Genomic DNA, 15,368 nt, shown 5'->3' on the forward strand with positions numbered 1-15,368 from the left:
ACGTCTATAGTCTCCAATTTTCGTTTAACGTCTTTAATTTCTTTACTGCGCATGCCCGGTGGCACGCATTCTTGACAGAGTAAAAAATCTAACTGACACTGCAACTGCTTTTCTTCTTTCCTTTGGCTATGTCTTATACAAGATGCCCTTTCGATCGCGTCAATTTTTACCTTTTCTTTAAAACACTCCCATGTATAAATTAAACTTCCCGTGCTACACTTGAGTAATTTGTCTAATTCAATGTTAACGTTCTCTACAAACGTGTCGTCATCAAGTAGCTTGTCGTTCAACTTCCATAGGTCCCAATTGAATCTCTGCTTTTCTTTTTTATTGATGGTAAACATAACTAGGCTATGGTCGCTGAAAGAAACATGCATAACACTATAGTCTCGGCACAAGGGAAGTAATGCTGTTGACACGTAGGCTCTGTCAAGCCTCGCCTGACTGTTATGCTGGTAATGTGTGTACTGAGTACTCTGAGACAGCACACATCCTACGTCATCTAACTCTCGCTCGTGAACTATTGCATTCAAAAACAAGGCACTACAATCGCGCACCGGCACTTTGCTTGCCCTATCTTCGGGAGTGCAAACATAGTTGAAGTCTCCAAGAAAAATAATTGTCCTATCACACGAAAGGTGCACTTCAAGGTTTTCGAAGAACGTTTTGCGCTCTTGCTCTCTATTTGGTGCATATACACAAACAACCCGCCAACTCGCGCCAGAAAAAGAAAAGTCGCACACAATTAATCGCCCTAACGTATCATTATATAAACACTCTACGGCAATACCAATTGAATTATTCAAAAGAAGTAAACAACCACCGGATGTACCATGAGAATGGCTGACACATTGTAGCGGTCGCGGAATGGCGAAACCATGCGGTCTGTCTGCTCTTGGGACTCAACTTTCGTTTCCTGCACGGCGGCAATATCAACGTCGTTCTCGAGAAACAAGCGGCGCAACTGATACTGCCGCCTCCTAGACCCCAGCCCTCGAATGTTAAGCGTTGCTACGCGTAAGGCTGTTTCTAATTTATAGGGCATGTTGTCGTTATGAGCAGGGCTACCATACGGTCTCTACCTCACGCCAGAAAACACGAAAATCGCACGACTTAAATAGGTGAATGTGGGTGTCTCAGCCATTCTCGCGTTTTTCATCGCGGCTCACATACAACACTGACATTTTCCTCTTACGCATTAATGTCCTTCCGGGAACAGTCTCACCTACCCAGGTGGTGTAGACTGCAGAGGCGGCTTGGCCTCTGCCCGCGGGCCGGCCGGAATTGTCGGCTGCGGTTTGAAAGATGGACGCCTATTCCCTGCTGCCTTCGTCGGTGGTTCCCCACCACCGCCGCTTTCGGGAGTACTTGTCTCGTCTCCACCTTCATCCCAAGGGCGCTTGCCGGCCAGGCCACCGGCTGCGCTCTCGCTCTGGTCCATGCTGTCCTGTCCGGCGGTAGCGTCCGGCTCCTTGCTGGGAGGTTCAGACGATTCTGGCCTCTCTGAGGCTGTTGCAATCTCTGGTTGTGGCTCCAACGGCTGGTCAGCGGGCTGTTGCCCCGTTGTCGCGTTCGGCCCACTTACTTTGGCCAGGTCTGTCGTCGCTACCGCTCCGTCGCCCGAACTTGCTGCGTCTTCAGCGTCACACTCGTCCATGAGCAGCTCGGACGAGTCATCACCACCCACGGGCCCGGTGACGCTGGCATAGGAGAGCGTGCAGTCGTGCTCCTCATGACCGAACCTCCGGCAGCCCCCGCAACGTGGCACACGGCAGTCACGACGAATGTGCCCCTTTCCTCGGCAGCGTAGACAAATGGGCGCTCTTCCCGGCACTACAACAAGGGCTTGCTCGCCGCTTACGTTCACTTGATGAGGCAGGTCATCAATTTTAAGGCCCACCTTCAACCTGAGGGTCACCAGACGGGTCGTCGAGCCTTTGTCGGTCACGCCGTGTACCCGCCAACGCTCTCTGCTGATTTCAGTCACTTGCCCGTACGCTGCAAACGCACGTCGCAAATCTTCGTCAAGTACATTGTGAAGCAGCCAATGTACCTTCATCCGCACGTCTTGGTTTGCCGGGTCGATGACGAGGCAGCGGCAGTTTTTGACCTTGATGTCTCCGAGGGCCAGGATCCTTTCACTGCATCCATATTCTTGAACGTCACCGCCCACACATGGCTCATACGATACGCCCCCAAGGCAACAACCTCGGGGAGCAGCGTCAGGCGGGCCAGGGTGTCGCGAAAGTCTTCCACTCGATATGGCCGGGAACGGACGTCAGCATGTAAAAAAACAGTATTCAAAACAACTCGTCCTGTTGGCAGGTTTGGCAGTACAACTTCATAATCGTTATCAACGTCAAAAGACCTGTTACCGCGGCCGAAACGTGCCGCTGTAGCCACCCCTGAAGGGCCTGCCATCCTGCGTCCACTCAGCTCGGCTGCCGGAAGCAGAATCCTGAGCTATAGCGGCTGACGTAAATGTCAGCCCAAAAGTTGCACGAATGCAGCCATTTAATTATTCGGGAGGAAAATGCTACATTCTTCTCTCCACCTGCCAGAGAACAGTAGAAAAAAATTCAGTGCCGCCAGTGAGGTTTGAACTCACGACCCCTGGTTTACGAGACCAGTGCTCTACCACTGAGCTATAGCGGCTGACGTAAATGTCAGCCCAAAAGTTGCACGAATGCAGCCATTTCATTATTCGGGAGGAAAATGCTACATTCTCCTCTCCACCTGCCAGAGAACAGTAGAAAAAGATTCAGTGCCGCCAGTGAGGTTTGAACTCACGACCCCTGGTTTACGAGACCAGTGCTCTACCACTGAGCTATAGCGGCCGACGTAAATGTCAGCCCAAAAGTTGCACGAATGCAGCCATTTCATTATTCGGGAGGAAAATGCTACATTCTCCTCTCCACCTGCCAGAGAACAGTAGAAAAAAATTCAGTGCCGCCAGTGAGGTTTGAACTCACGACCCCTGGTTTACGAGACCAGTGCTCTACCACTGAGCTATAGCGGCTGACGTAAATGTCAGCCCAAAAGTTGCACGAATGCAGCCATTTCATTATTCGGGAGGAAAATGCTACATTCTCCTCTCCACCTGCCAGAGAACAGTAGAAAAAAATTCAGTGCCGCCAGTGAGGTTTGAACTCACGACCCCTGGTTTACGAGACCAGTGCTCTACCACTGAGCTATAGCGGCTGACGTAAATGTCAGCCCAAAAGTTGCACGAATGCAGCCATTTCATTATTCGGGAGGAAAATGCTACATTCTCCTCTCCACCTGCCAGAGAGAACAGTAGAAAAAAATTCAGTGCCGCCAGTGAGGTTTGAACTCACGACCCCTGGTTTACGAGACCAGTGCTCTACCACTGAGCTATAGCGGCTGACGTAAATGTCAGCCCAAAAGTTGCACGAATGCAGCCATTTAATTATTCGGGAGGAAAATGCTACATTCTCCTCTCCACCTGCCAGAGAACAGTAGAAAAAAATTCAGTGCCGCCAGTGAGGTTTGAACTCACGACCCCTGGTTTACGAGACCAGTGCTCTACCACTGAGCTATAGCGGCTGACGTAAATGTCAGCCCAAAAGTTGCACGAATGCAGCCATTTCATTATTCGGGAGGAAAATGCTACATTCTCCTCTCCACCTGCCAGAGAACAGTAGAAAAAAATTCAGTGCCGCCAGTGAGGTTTGAACTTACGACCCCTGGTTTACGAGACCAGTGCTCTACCACTGAGCTATAGCGGCTGACTTAAATGTCAGCCCAAAAGTTGCACGAATGCAGCCATTTAATTATTCGGGAGGAAAATGCTACATTCTTCCCTCCACCTGCCATAGAACAGTAGAAAAAAAATCAGTGCCGCCAGTGAGGTTTGAACTCACGACCCCTGGTTTACGAGACCAGTGCTCTACCACTGAGCTATAGCGGCTGACGTAAATGTCAGCCCAAAAGTTGCACGAATGCAGCCATTTCATTATTCGGGAGGAAAATGCTACATTCTCCTCTCCACCTGCCAGAGAACAGTAGAAAAAAATTCAGTGCCGCCAGTGAGGTTTGAACTTACGACCCCTGGTTTACGAGACCAGTGCTCTACCACTGAGCTATAGCGGCTTTCTTTTTTTCTTTATTGCCAGTCCTCGACAAAGAACAACACAAAATTCCATGAACACTATACAAAAACAGCACTATATACATTTGTTGCCATCCGCTACTGCGGCATGACGTTGTCATGTTAAAATCCCTTGAGTGCTGCCAGGGGTTCAACCCTAGACCGCCACTCGGGAACAGTGCGTTGGGACTTCAACAGTTCTACATACCGCTGCATGCATTCTCGGAAGTATGCACGCGCCGGTCTGGCATCAGGGTCACAGTGGTACCCTGCCATTCTCGAGCGCCAAAGACAGTGGAGGCCCGTAAGCATGATTAGATCATACGGGAATCCTTCGTCGCCATCTACTGGCAAAAACCTGGTTCCTTGGGGATCTATCGGTAGCTCTTTTTAAGGTCCTTTGCAATACGTCCCAGACATAGACCCCCTCCCAACAGTGGATGAAGACATGATCTATGTTTTCCGGTTTTTTTTTTTTACAAATGAGGCAGTTGGTTTCCCATGGCAAGTAGAACTTACGTTGTTCCAGAAATGTTTTAACGTGTAAAGTCCCGGTATGTAATTTAAAGAAGAATGATTTGGTGGCTGGTTGCACTGGCATCTTTCTCACCCTTTTCAAAACGTCTAGGCCTGGGCCTCCACTGTACACGGCTCGGTACGTGGGCACAAACAAAACACTATCACACAAATCACGATATAACTTTTTGCGTTTTACAGTCCGCAAATGTGCATTTGAAAAACGAACACGCAAAAAGGAAACATTATCGACTATTACCCGGAAGAAACCACGGACTGAACCTGTCATGGTTTCGGTACCGACAACAAGCTCGGGAAGTGCTCTTGATAGTCTCATTTGTATCACGGTGCGCAGAAATGGGTCATTCGTATCACTAAAGAAAAAGAACCTGTTAACAAGTTGACGCAAGAAGAGGTGCGCTAACCCAAGACCACCATCCTTAACACGCCGGAAGAGATTATCTCGACTGCATCGCTCCCAGCTTGATGCCCACACGAAAACAGCGAACACGTGGTGCAGTTTCTGCATATTAATCCGAGAGCACTGTAGGACCTGCATTACATAACCAGATTTTGGTCACGAGAAACATATTGCACGCGGTAGCTCTCCCGAATATTGACAAGTGGTAGGCCTTCCATCTGTCCGCTTTTTCTTTTATCTCTTTTGTCCGCTCCTTCCAGTACTCGCTACTGTCCTTGTAGGCATCAAGGGGTGCGCCAAGGTACTTAACTGGTGTCGTAACCCAGCTTACGCTCGAAAAGTGGTCTGGGGTAGACGCCCACCTTCCATGCCAAAAACCCAAACATTTCTGCCAGTTCACAAAGCTATTGGCGACTTCACCAAACCTTCTGACTATACCAACAGTATTCAACACACTCTGCGTATCTTTGCAGCATACAGCCACATCGTCAGCATAAGCCAATAACTTGACCTCTGCTGCTTGCAGTTGAAATCCGTTAATGTAATCATTTTGGATTATAGCCTGACAGAGTTCGTGACAGAGCTCCGGTACGCCATAGTCACCCCCTCAGTGATTGTGCGGTCAAAATTATCATGTTTCAGGATGGTAAGCAAGAGCTCATGCGAAACGCAATCAAACGCTTTCTCCAAGTCCAGCTGGAGGATCGCCACTGCATCGTACATGGCGTCACAACACTCAAGCACACACTTCATTTTATGAATGTTAGTCGAAATGGTTCTACCGCGGATACCGCACGTCTGGTGCGGGCCGACAATATCCTTAATAACTGACTGCACCCGAAGTGCCAGTACCTTCATCAATATTTTGTAGTCGCAGTTAGACAGCGCGATGGGTCTATAAGATGAAAGTTGCTTGAGCTTTTCGGTCTCTTCTGTTTTCGGTATCAGTACTGTATGGGACTGGCCAAAGGATGGTGGAAGCATTTTCACTTCGTGTGCTTCATTGAAAACTGCGGTTAGTCTAGGGGCTAGGTTGTCTTTGAATGTTTTGTACCAAGCGGCACAAAGACCGTCTCCACCTGGTGACTTACCAGGGTTCAGGTCTTCGATAGCCTTCATCACTTAAACTTCTGTTATTGGCCGTTCTAATGTCTCCTTAACTTCACTGGACAGTTGCGGCATTTGCTCCAAAAATAAGTGTTTGAAACCTTGCATATTGACGGGCCTGAATGCGAAAAGCTTTTGAAAATGGTCAAAGAAAGCACTCCCTGTGTTATCATTATCAGTTACTACCACCCCGTCGTGTTCGATGGCCTCAACCTGCTTGCGTCTGGAGTGCTTTTTTTTTTTTTTTTTGCTAGTCCCAGCGCTCTTTCGTAGGCATTTCCCCGCACGCTATAGTCTTTCTGCTCTCGCGCGTACGAGCGCACCCTGATAGCGCTCTTCGTCGAACGCCTCGAGTTTCTTCTTAACAGAGCGCATATCTTCTTGATAAGCGCCCGGTTGCATGCATTCGAGCGTCGCTAATTTTTCCCAAGAGTGTTTTTAAAGCCTGTTCTCTTGCCTTTTCTTCATGTCGCAGTACACTACTCCTTTCGATAGCCTTCATTTTAATAATTTGCTTCAGCAACTATCATTCGTCGCCAAAAATGATAGAACTGTATGTTCCAAGACTATTCAGAGCAGCCACTACCACTTCGTTAAACGTGCCATCACGTAGAAGCTGAACGTTGATTTTCCACAAACCCCAGACAAACTTATTTCGGTCTTTCTTATGGCCCACCCTGCATTTTACCAGTCAGTGGTCAGAAAAAGATAATGCAGTCACTGCATAACTCTGGCATTTATCTACTAAATCGTATGATAAATACACACGGTCCAATCGTGCGTGACTTGCACCCTGAAAGTGAGTGTACAGTCGCAATCTTTTTGAGGGTGAACACGGGAGCGCGTGGCTTTCTATATCACCAGCGCCGTCAGACGGCAGCCACAATATCTGCGCGCATGCTCGGGGAGGGTATACGCTCCTTTCGTGCGCATTGCGTCATCGTAGCGCGCGTGTGTCGTCTGCTAGCAGTTTTTTTCCCCTCAATAGAAACCAAATTATGACAGAAACCACGATTTTGATGCTTTTAATTCAGAACGTTGTGCTTCTTATGCTTGGCGTTATTGTAATTACTTCAACTTTTCACTTTGTTTAGCTTTCCTTCTGCTGTGTTCTTATCGTACAACGAACAGGCAAGGTAACACACACATTCGAACTTTTATTTGGTGCAAGTTCAACAAAAGATTGATCCGTTTAGAAGTAGTATTAGTAAGCAGGAACAATTTTCTCTTTGATGAGGTTAGTATTTTGTCATACAACCCTTTTCGGAAACGACTGCTGGCATCCTAGAGGGCAGTGACGCGTACAGCGCTGGCACAAAGTCATGATGCGCTCGAAGGTCCTCCCATTCTTGTCGAACGGCTGCCCACAGCTCGTCCCCAGTCGTCGGGCGGACAGGTTTTCACACCATGGCTGCTTTGATGTACCCCCATATATTTTCGCAGATGTTCATGTCAGCGCCTTTGGCCGGCCAGGAAAGCATGCCGATTCTGCGATTTTCTATATGTTCCTTGACAACTTTTGCCGTGTGAACCGGCGCCAGGTCATGTTGAAACAAAGTCGGCATCGGGAAAGACGCTGTGGGCGTAGGGCAGCAACACATTGTCCAACATTTCTGTGCAGTATCGCTGCGATGTAAGGGCACCTTCTATGCGATGCAGAGGCCCGAGACCATGCCTTGACACCGCGCCCCACACGTTCACGCAGTTTCGGCCACTCGCGGCGACTCCCTGCACATTGGCTGGCTCGTAAGTGCATGGAAATCGTATTTTTGACCATCCTTCGCAAAATCAAACGTGCATTAAGAAAAGTTTCTTACCGTGTGCCTCTGGTGCGCCAAACTCGCATCCGTTGGTCTTGGCGAGTTGTAAAAGTCGACTCATCCGAGAAGATCACTCGGCCCCAGTCATCTGCCATCCATGAGGCGTGTGCTTCGGCAAACTGGAGACATGACTTTTTGTTCGAAGCAGTGACGACTGGTTTTCGTGCAGCTACAGAATTTCGCAGTCCAGCACTTCGGAGGCGTCGCCAGACCGTAGCAAGGGAAGCGTCCACATCTAGCTGCTCCCGCACTTGCCTCGCGGACTGGAACGGATTCTCGACGACAGCAGCTACCATAAGCGCGTCTTCTAATTCAAATTCGCTTATAATCTGCGCCAGAATGTCGCAGCTTTTGTCATAAACAACGCGTCACGTAGACCTATTCTTGGCATTCAATACGCAATGGAAATCACCCACACAGGCTATTATTTTGTTTGCACAGAAGTGTTGCCTTAGGTTACAAAATAAATTCGCCCTCTCCTAAAGGGAAGCGTGGGCACCCCGAAGGGTTCCGTGATCTCTCCGATGCTGTTCAACCTCGCCCTCCTAGGCCTTCCGTCACAACTTCAGACAATCCCCGGACTCCATCACACTCTTTATGCCGACGATATCACCCTCTGGGTATGCGAGGGCAGTGATGGATCCATAGAACAAATATTACAGGAGGCTATTGACACAGTAGAACGGTATCTGCAAGGGACAGGACTATCCTGTTCGGCGGAGAAATCCGAGCTACTGCTATATCGCCCTACACTCAAGGGCCGACCACCCAAACATCAAGCACAGACACACGCCGATATTGTTACGGGGAGAAAATATATGTATTTACAATATATACAGAGGGTTGTAGCTCTGTGGCCAGGGTGACACCATCTACCGAGCTCCGAGACACTTCAGCCTCTTCTTCCCCAACCAACGTCATTTTGTCCACAGCGGTACAAACTCGTACGTGACATGAACCCCCCGGCGGCAGAAGCATCGTCTCGATGCTTCTTAGGGTGTCGAATCAGCGTGCGAGTTATATAGGGCTTTAGTCGCGAAACGTGCACGATATCAGTTCCTGGGGTGGTAGAAGACTTTGAATTCACAGGTGAGATCTCATATGTGAGGCTGGTGACTTGGCGAAGAACTCGGTATGGCCCGACGTATCGTGGCAGCAGTTTTTCGCAAAGGCCGACGCGACGGGAGGGTACCCAAAGCAGAACAAGGGACCCAGGGCTGAAATGAGCGTCCCGACGATGACTGTCGTAACGGTGCTTCTGGATAGTCTGAGATGCCAGAAGACGGTCACGGGCAATATACGACGTGCTGCGGCCGCGCGAACAATGGCGTCGTGAGCATAGAACGTGGTAGTGGTGGCGTCAGAAGGGAGCAGTGAGTCAAGAGGCAGGAGAGGGTGACGGCCATATAGTAGATAGAATGGGGAATAACCAGTAATATCGTGACGCGACGAATTGTATGCAAACGTCACGAAAGGTAAGGTGCAGTCTCAATCCCGGTGATCATCACTCACGTACATGGAGAGCATGTCCGTAAGTGTACGGTTGAGACGCTCGGTAAGTCCGTTTGTCTGTGGGTGATAAGCCGTCGTGAACTTGTGGGACGTTGAGCAAGAACGAAGAAGGTCGTCGACAACCTTAGAAAGAAAACAGGGGCCTCTATCGGTGAGTAGCTGACGTGGGGCACCATGATGTAGGATGACTTCATGGAGGAGAAAATCAGCCACATCAGTTGCGCAGCTTGTAGGGAGGGCCCGCGTTATGGCATAACGCGTGGTATAGTCCATCGCAACAGCCACCCACTTGTTGCCCGAGGATGAGGTAGGAAATGGGCCAAGGAGGTCCAGGCCGACGCGGAAAAATGGCTCACTGGGGATATCTATAGGCTGAAGGTGGCCAGCGGGAGACAATGGAGGCTTCTTGCGGCGTTGGCAAAGTTCGCAGGCAGCGACGTAGCTTCGAACAGAGCGATATAGCCCAGGCCAGAAAAATCGTCTGCGCACACGGTCATATGTACGGGAGACACCCAAATGACCAGCGGTAGGCACATCGTGTAACTGCGAGAGAATTGTCGAGCGCAGATACTGGGGAACGACGAGAAGCAGTTCAGCACCATGAGGATTCATATTGCGTCGATATAAGGTCCCGTCCTGGAGAACAAACATACGTAGAGAAGCGTCCTGTTGCTCCGAGGTAATGCGTTCGATGATGGATCGCGAATATTGGTCACGACGCTGCTCGTTGGCGATGCGTGAGAAGTCGGAGATCGACAAAACGCAGGTATCTGTATCGGTTTCGGTGCCATCCGGTGGGTCGACAGGGTAGCGGGAGAGGCAGTCGGCGTCCTTATGTAACCGCCCAGATTTGTAGGACACGGAAAACGTGTACTCTTGCAGGCGTAAAGCCCAGCGGCCAAGACGGCCTGTCGGGTCTCTGAGTGAGGATAGCCAACATAAGGCATGATGATCTGTCACGACGGTGAAATGTCGACCGAACAGGTAAGGGCGGAACTTAGCAAAGGACCAAACAAGGGCCAAGCATTCACGTTCTGTTATCGAGTAGTTTCGCTCTGGTGCAGAAAGAAGACGGCTAGCATACGCGATCACGCGATTGGTGTCCCGCTGTCGTTGGGACAAGATAGCGCCAATGCCATGGCCGCTTGCATCAGTGCGAACTTCGGTGTAGGCATGCGGATCAAAATGACCCAACACGGGTGGATTGGTAAGGCGACTGATAAGCGTTGAAAATGCTTCAGCCTGGTCGGGTCCCCAACGAAAAGTGGTGTCCTTTTTCAGAAGGTCTGTGAGAGGACGAGCTATTTCGGCAAAGTTCTGGATAAATCGCCGAAAATAGGAACACAGCCCAAGAAAACTGTGGACATCGGTAGGAGAACGCGGAAGGGGAAACTCCCCAACGGCACGAACTTTGTCAGGATCAGGCTGGATGCCAGAAGCGTCAACCAAGTGACCAAGTACTCGTATTTGGCGGCGGCCGAAATGGCATTTTGCAGAATTGAGTTGTAGGCCGGCACGTCTAAAAACATCAAGGATAGCTGAGAGTCGGTGAAGGTGGCTCTCAAACGTCGGTGAAAAAACTATGACGTCATCAAGGTAGCAGAGGCATGTGGTCCATTTGAATCCGCGCAGAAGAGAGTCCGTCATGCGCTCGAAGGTAGCAGGGGCATTACACAGTCCAAAAGGCATCACTTTAAATTGGTAGAGACCATCTGGGGTGACGAAGGCGGTCTTTTCGCGATCTCGTTCATCCACTGCGATTTGCCAGTAGCCGGAGCGCAAATCAATCGATGAAAAATAACTGGCACCGTGTAAGCAGTCAGCGCGTCATCAATACGCGGAAGCGGATACACGTCCTTTTTCGTAATCTTATTCAGGTGACGGTAATCGATACAAAATCTCCAGGTATTGTCCTTCTTTTTAACCAAAACGACAGGTGACGCCCACGGACTGCAGGAAGGCTCGATAATATCTTTGGAGAGCATTTTGTCCACCTCCGTTTGGATCACCTGGCGTTCAGCTGCGGACACACGGTAGGGCCTCCGGTGTATAGGAGGAGCGTCACCAGTGAGGATGGGATGGGTGACGACACTGGTGCGACCTAGCGGGCGATTTCCAAAATCAAAGATGTCTTCATAGGACATCAGAATACGGCGAAGGGCGTCGGCGTAAGCAGGCCGTAGGTCAGTAGCTATCATGGGCGTAAACTTGTCGTTGCTTGAAGTAGGACGGTCGGAAGCTGCAGCAGTGTCGAATCGTGGTTCGGGCGTAAGAGCAGCTACTCCACACTCTTCCAAAGGGGACAGCAAAGCGAGAGATACACCCTCAGGAAGCACTTGCAGACACGAACCAAAGTTCAGAAGGGGAAGCCACGCTCGATTGTTAACAAGAGTGACAATGGAGCTGGGTAGTGCGATTTGGCGTGCCAGGAGAACGTCGCAAAGTGGGGACACCACGTAAGGACCATCTCGAAGTGGAGGAGAAGGCGACATGAGGACGTAGGTCGCAGCATCAGGTTGCAGGCGAACAAATTCAGCAGAACGAAGTCGGGACTTGTGGCCTTCGGTCGGGTCGGCAAAGTAATGGGGCAGTTCAAGGCGAAGGGTGCCGGTTGCACAGTCAATAAGTGCTGAATGAGCAGTCAGGAAGTCGATTCCAAGAATCACTCCGTGGGGACACTCGGCCAGTACAGTGAACAGGACTAACACAGGACGACCGGCAATGGTAACACGGGCGGCGCACATTCCCATCACGGCTGTTGTACTGCCATTAGCCACTCGGACGGCAGGCGACTCGGCAGGTGTCAGGAATTTACGGAGACGGCTACGAAGATCTGAGCGCATAACCGACACCTGAGCGCCAGTATCGATGAGGGCTTGAACGGGTACATCATCAACAAAAATTTCAACAAGGTTCGGTCGAGCAGCAGGGGTCAGCAGAGGTTTTGCAGTCCGAGTCGTCAACGCAGCCTCACCTCCGGGGGCTGCATTGCTTAGTTTCCCGAGAAGCGGCCCGCGTAGGACGGGGACGAGGGGCGTCGAGGTGTAGGCGAGCGGGACTGACGGCGTTGCGGCGAGGGCGAGCGGCTAGTGGTGTTTCCCCGAGAGGGAAGGCCGGCATGGTATGGTTCAGAAAGGGGCGACAGAGACCGAGGGTCTCGGTTGAAGCGGCGATCAGCGTATGGTCGAGGCGAGGAGTACCAGCGGCTACTACGGCAGTGGCGGGAGATGTGACCGACCCGGGAGCAAGCAAAGCAAATCGGCCTGTCATCCGGTGTTCGCCACTCAGATGGGTTCCGATATCGACTCGGGAACGACTGGCGAGGTGCAGCAGAGGCAATGACAGGAGTGGTAGGGGTGGGACGTGGGCGGACGGCAGACTGGATGTCCATGTTAGCAATTTCTTGGCGGACAACAGCTTGAATGAGCGAGATGGTCATGTTGTCGTGCGTATGGGGACAGTGAGAACTTGGAGCCATAGCCTCAAGTTCGCGGCGGATGACCTGTGTCAAGCTTGGCGTGGCAGGCGGATGTGATGCCGGAGGGTCGTTGCAGGAGGAAGTGGCAGCCGTATTGGGAAGTCGGTCGAAGCGTTGTACGATGCGTTTGCTCTTCGCTTGCTCAAAATTCCGGCATTCCTTTATGATGGATTCAACCGTTGAGCAGTTCCTGCAAAGCAGGAGGTTGAACGCATCGTCTGCGATGCCCTTCAAGATGTGTCCAACCCTATCGGCCTCTAGCATGTCCGCGTCCGCTTTACGGCAGAGAGCCAGAACGTCTTGAATATACGCGACGTATGATTCGGTTGGTGTCTGGACACGAGACGCTAGCTCTTGCTTGGCCTCCATTTGACGTCCCACAGGCCTTCCGAAAAGATCGCGTAGCTTTTTCCTTGCAGGAGTCCCAGCTTGTAATTTCGGTTTCATGCGTCTCGAACCATACCTTCGCGGTTCCTCCCAAGTAAAAGATCAGGTTGGCCAGCAAATGTGTGGCATTCCACTTGTGCTTACCGACGCGCTCATACGACGTCAGCCAGTCTTCGACGTCGACCTTGCCAGTGCCAGTGAAGATTCCCGGGTGACGTAGCTGGGTTAGTACCACTTCCGCCGGTGTCTGAGTGGCGGAGGCAGCGTCAGCGTCGGAGGCAGCGTCAGTAGCCATAACAGCGGAACCGATGTGACGCCCGCTGCGAAGATCCAGGGCCGGCTTGTGGCGAGATTACCCCGCACTTCCACCAAAATGTTACGGGGAGAAAATATATGTATTTACAATATATACAGAGGGTTGTAGCTCTGTGGCCAGGGTGACACCATCTACCGAGCTCCGAGACACTTCAGCCTCTTCTTCCCCAACCAACGTCATTTTGTCCACAGCGGTACAAACTCGTACGTGACAATATAACACTCACGACAAGCGACGGTCACATCATACCAACCGTGGATAAAATTAAGGTGTTAGGACTGATCATCGAGAGTAAGGGCACAAACGGCGAGACAGTTCGCAACATTGACGCAAAAGTATCGAACACAATGCGCCTTATTAAACGCATCACCAATAAACACAAAGGCATGAAAGAGCATCCTCCGCCTCATCCAATCATTCGTACTCAGCCAGATCACGTATGCGGCAGCCTATCACTGATGGTTCGTCGCAGAAAAGGCAAAACTCAACAGCCTCATTAGGCAAATACATAAACAAGCGCTAGGATTGCCGCAACACGCCAGCACAGACCTCCTTCTTAAACTGGGATTACACAATACCCTCGAGGAGCTTATCGAGGCACAACAAATATCACAATACGAGCGATTGGCCAAGACTAAGCCAGGCCGCCAGATACTCGAGAATCTCGGCATCTCTTACCACACCCAACACGGCGACAAACATGACATACCACGCGATATCCGAACTAAACTCACAGTTCCACCGACACCCAAGAACATGCACCCCGAACACAGCGAGGGCAGACGCGTCAGTAGAGCCAAAGCTATGACTAACATTTTTGGTCACAACGAGGAAGCGGTCTTTGTCGATGCAGCACGCTATCGGGACCGTCACCGCTTCGTAGCTGCGGTCGTAGACCACACACACCAATGCAAAGCAAGCGCATCAATCGCCACAAGACACGTAGAAACGGCGGAGGAAGTGGCTATCGCGCTGGCGATAGCTCACACCAATGCCTCGTATATCATCAGCGACTCTCAAACGGCCGTGCAAAACTACGCCAACGGCAGAATCTCCCCTGAGGCATTGCGCATCCAGGCAAAACTTATGAGGCAGACAAATGCGTACAAATCCCCTGGATACCAGCCCACACACCTCTTGATCAACCGGAGTTCAGTCCAAACGAGGTGGCGCACAACGTGGTTCGAAGTCTCACGTTCCGAGCCGCGTCGGAGAAGCAGCCACTCGAACGGACACCTCCGCGGTGGTGTGGGAATGGGACGATCGGCTCACTAAATTCTGTGACATTACTCAACATTATCGAATGCAAAGGCGTGAGTATCCACCGCCTCACCCCAAGCTCAATCGGGCCCAGTCCGTTCAATGGCGGCAGCTACAAACACGAACATACACGAACCCTGTCATCATGAACCATATATACCCCGAATTATATACAACCAATCTATGCCAGTATTGTAACACCAGAGCCACACTAGATCACATCCTATGGGCATGTCCAGCATTAATCAGCAATACTGGGGTCGCGGCCTCCGATGAGGGCCTTCGGGCGCTTTGGAGGACTGCGCTGCTCAGTTCAGGCCTGGACCAGCAACTGTGGGCTATCCAGCAGGCCGAGGAAGCTGCCGGGAGACACGGTCTCTCCGCTGGCTCCTAGGTGGGAACCCAGCCCAGCAATCTGCCGGAAATAAATAAAGTTCTTC

General features: G+C 50.9%; 9 non-coding genes across 9 annotated transcripts; all 9 read right to left on the reverse strand.

Annotated features, from left to right (window-relative positions):
• Positions 1 to 2,583: 2,583 nt before the first annotated feature.
• Trnat-cgu (transfer RNA threonine (anticodon CGU)) lies at positions 2,584 to 2,655 on the reverse strand. Its single transcript has one exon. It is a non-coding gene; the product is annotated as a tRNA-Thr (tRNA).
• A 110-nt stretch (positions 2,656 to 2,765) lies between these two features.
• Positions 2,766 to 2,837, reverse strand: Trnat-cgu (transfer RNA threonine (anticodon CGU)). Its single transcript has one exon. It is a non-coding gene; the product is annotated as a tRNA-Thr (tRNA).
• Positions 2,838 to 2,947: 110 nt separating this feature from the next.
• Trnat-cgu (transfer RNA threonine (anticodon CGU)) lies at positions 2,948 to 3,019 on the reverse strand. Its single transcript has one exon. It is a non-coding gene; the product is annotated as a tRNA-Thr (tRNA).
• Positions 3,020 to 3,129: 110 nt separating this feature from the next.
• Trnat-cgu (transfer RNA threonine (anticodon CGU)) lies at positions 3,130 to 3,201 on the reverse strand. Its single transcript has one exon. It is a non-coding gene; the product is annotated as a tRNA-Thr (tRNA).
• Positions 3,202 to 3,313: 112 nt separating this feature from the next.
• On the reverse strand, positions 3,314 to 3,385 carry Trnat-cgu (transfer RNA threonine (anticodon CGU)). Its single transcript has one exon. It is a non-coding gene; the product is annotated as a tRNA-Thr (tRNA).
• Positions 3,386 to 3,495: 110 nt separating this feature from the next.
• Positions 3,496 to 3,567, reverse strand: Trnat-cgu (transfer RNA threonine (anticodon CGU)). The gene has a single exon. It is a non-coding gene; the product is annotated as a tRNA-Thr (tRNA).
• Positions 3,568 to 3,677: 110 nt separating this feature from the next.
• On the reverse strand, positions 3,678 to 3,749 carry Trnat-cgu (transfer RNA threonine (anticodon CGU)). The gene has a single exon. It is a non-coding gene; the product is annotated as a tRNA-Thr (tRNA).
• A 110-nt stretch (positions 3,750 to 3,859) lies between these two features.
• On the reverse strand, positions 3,860 to 3,931 carry Trnat-cgu (transfer RNA threonine (anticodon CGU)). Its single transcript has one exon. It is a non-coding gene; the product is annotated as a tRNA-Thr (tRNA).
• A 110-nt stretch (positions 3,932 to 4,041) lies between these two features.
• Positions 4,042 to 4,113, reverse strand: Trnat-cgu (transfer RNA threonine (anticodon CGU)). The gene has a single exon. It is a non-coding gene; the product is annotated as a tRNA-Thr (tRNA).
• Positions 4,114 to 15,368: the final 11,255 nt, after the last annotated feature.

Source organism: Dermacentor silvarum, chromosome 6 (assembly GCF_013339745.2).
Source record: "Dermacentor silvarum isolate Dsil-2018 chromosome 6, BIME_Dsil_1.4, whole genome shotgun sequence".
Taxonomy (NCBI): Eukaryota; Metazoa; Arthropoda; class Arachnida; order Ixodida; family Ixodidae; genus Dermacentor; species Dermacentor silvarum.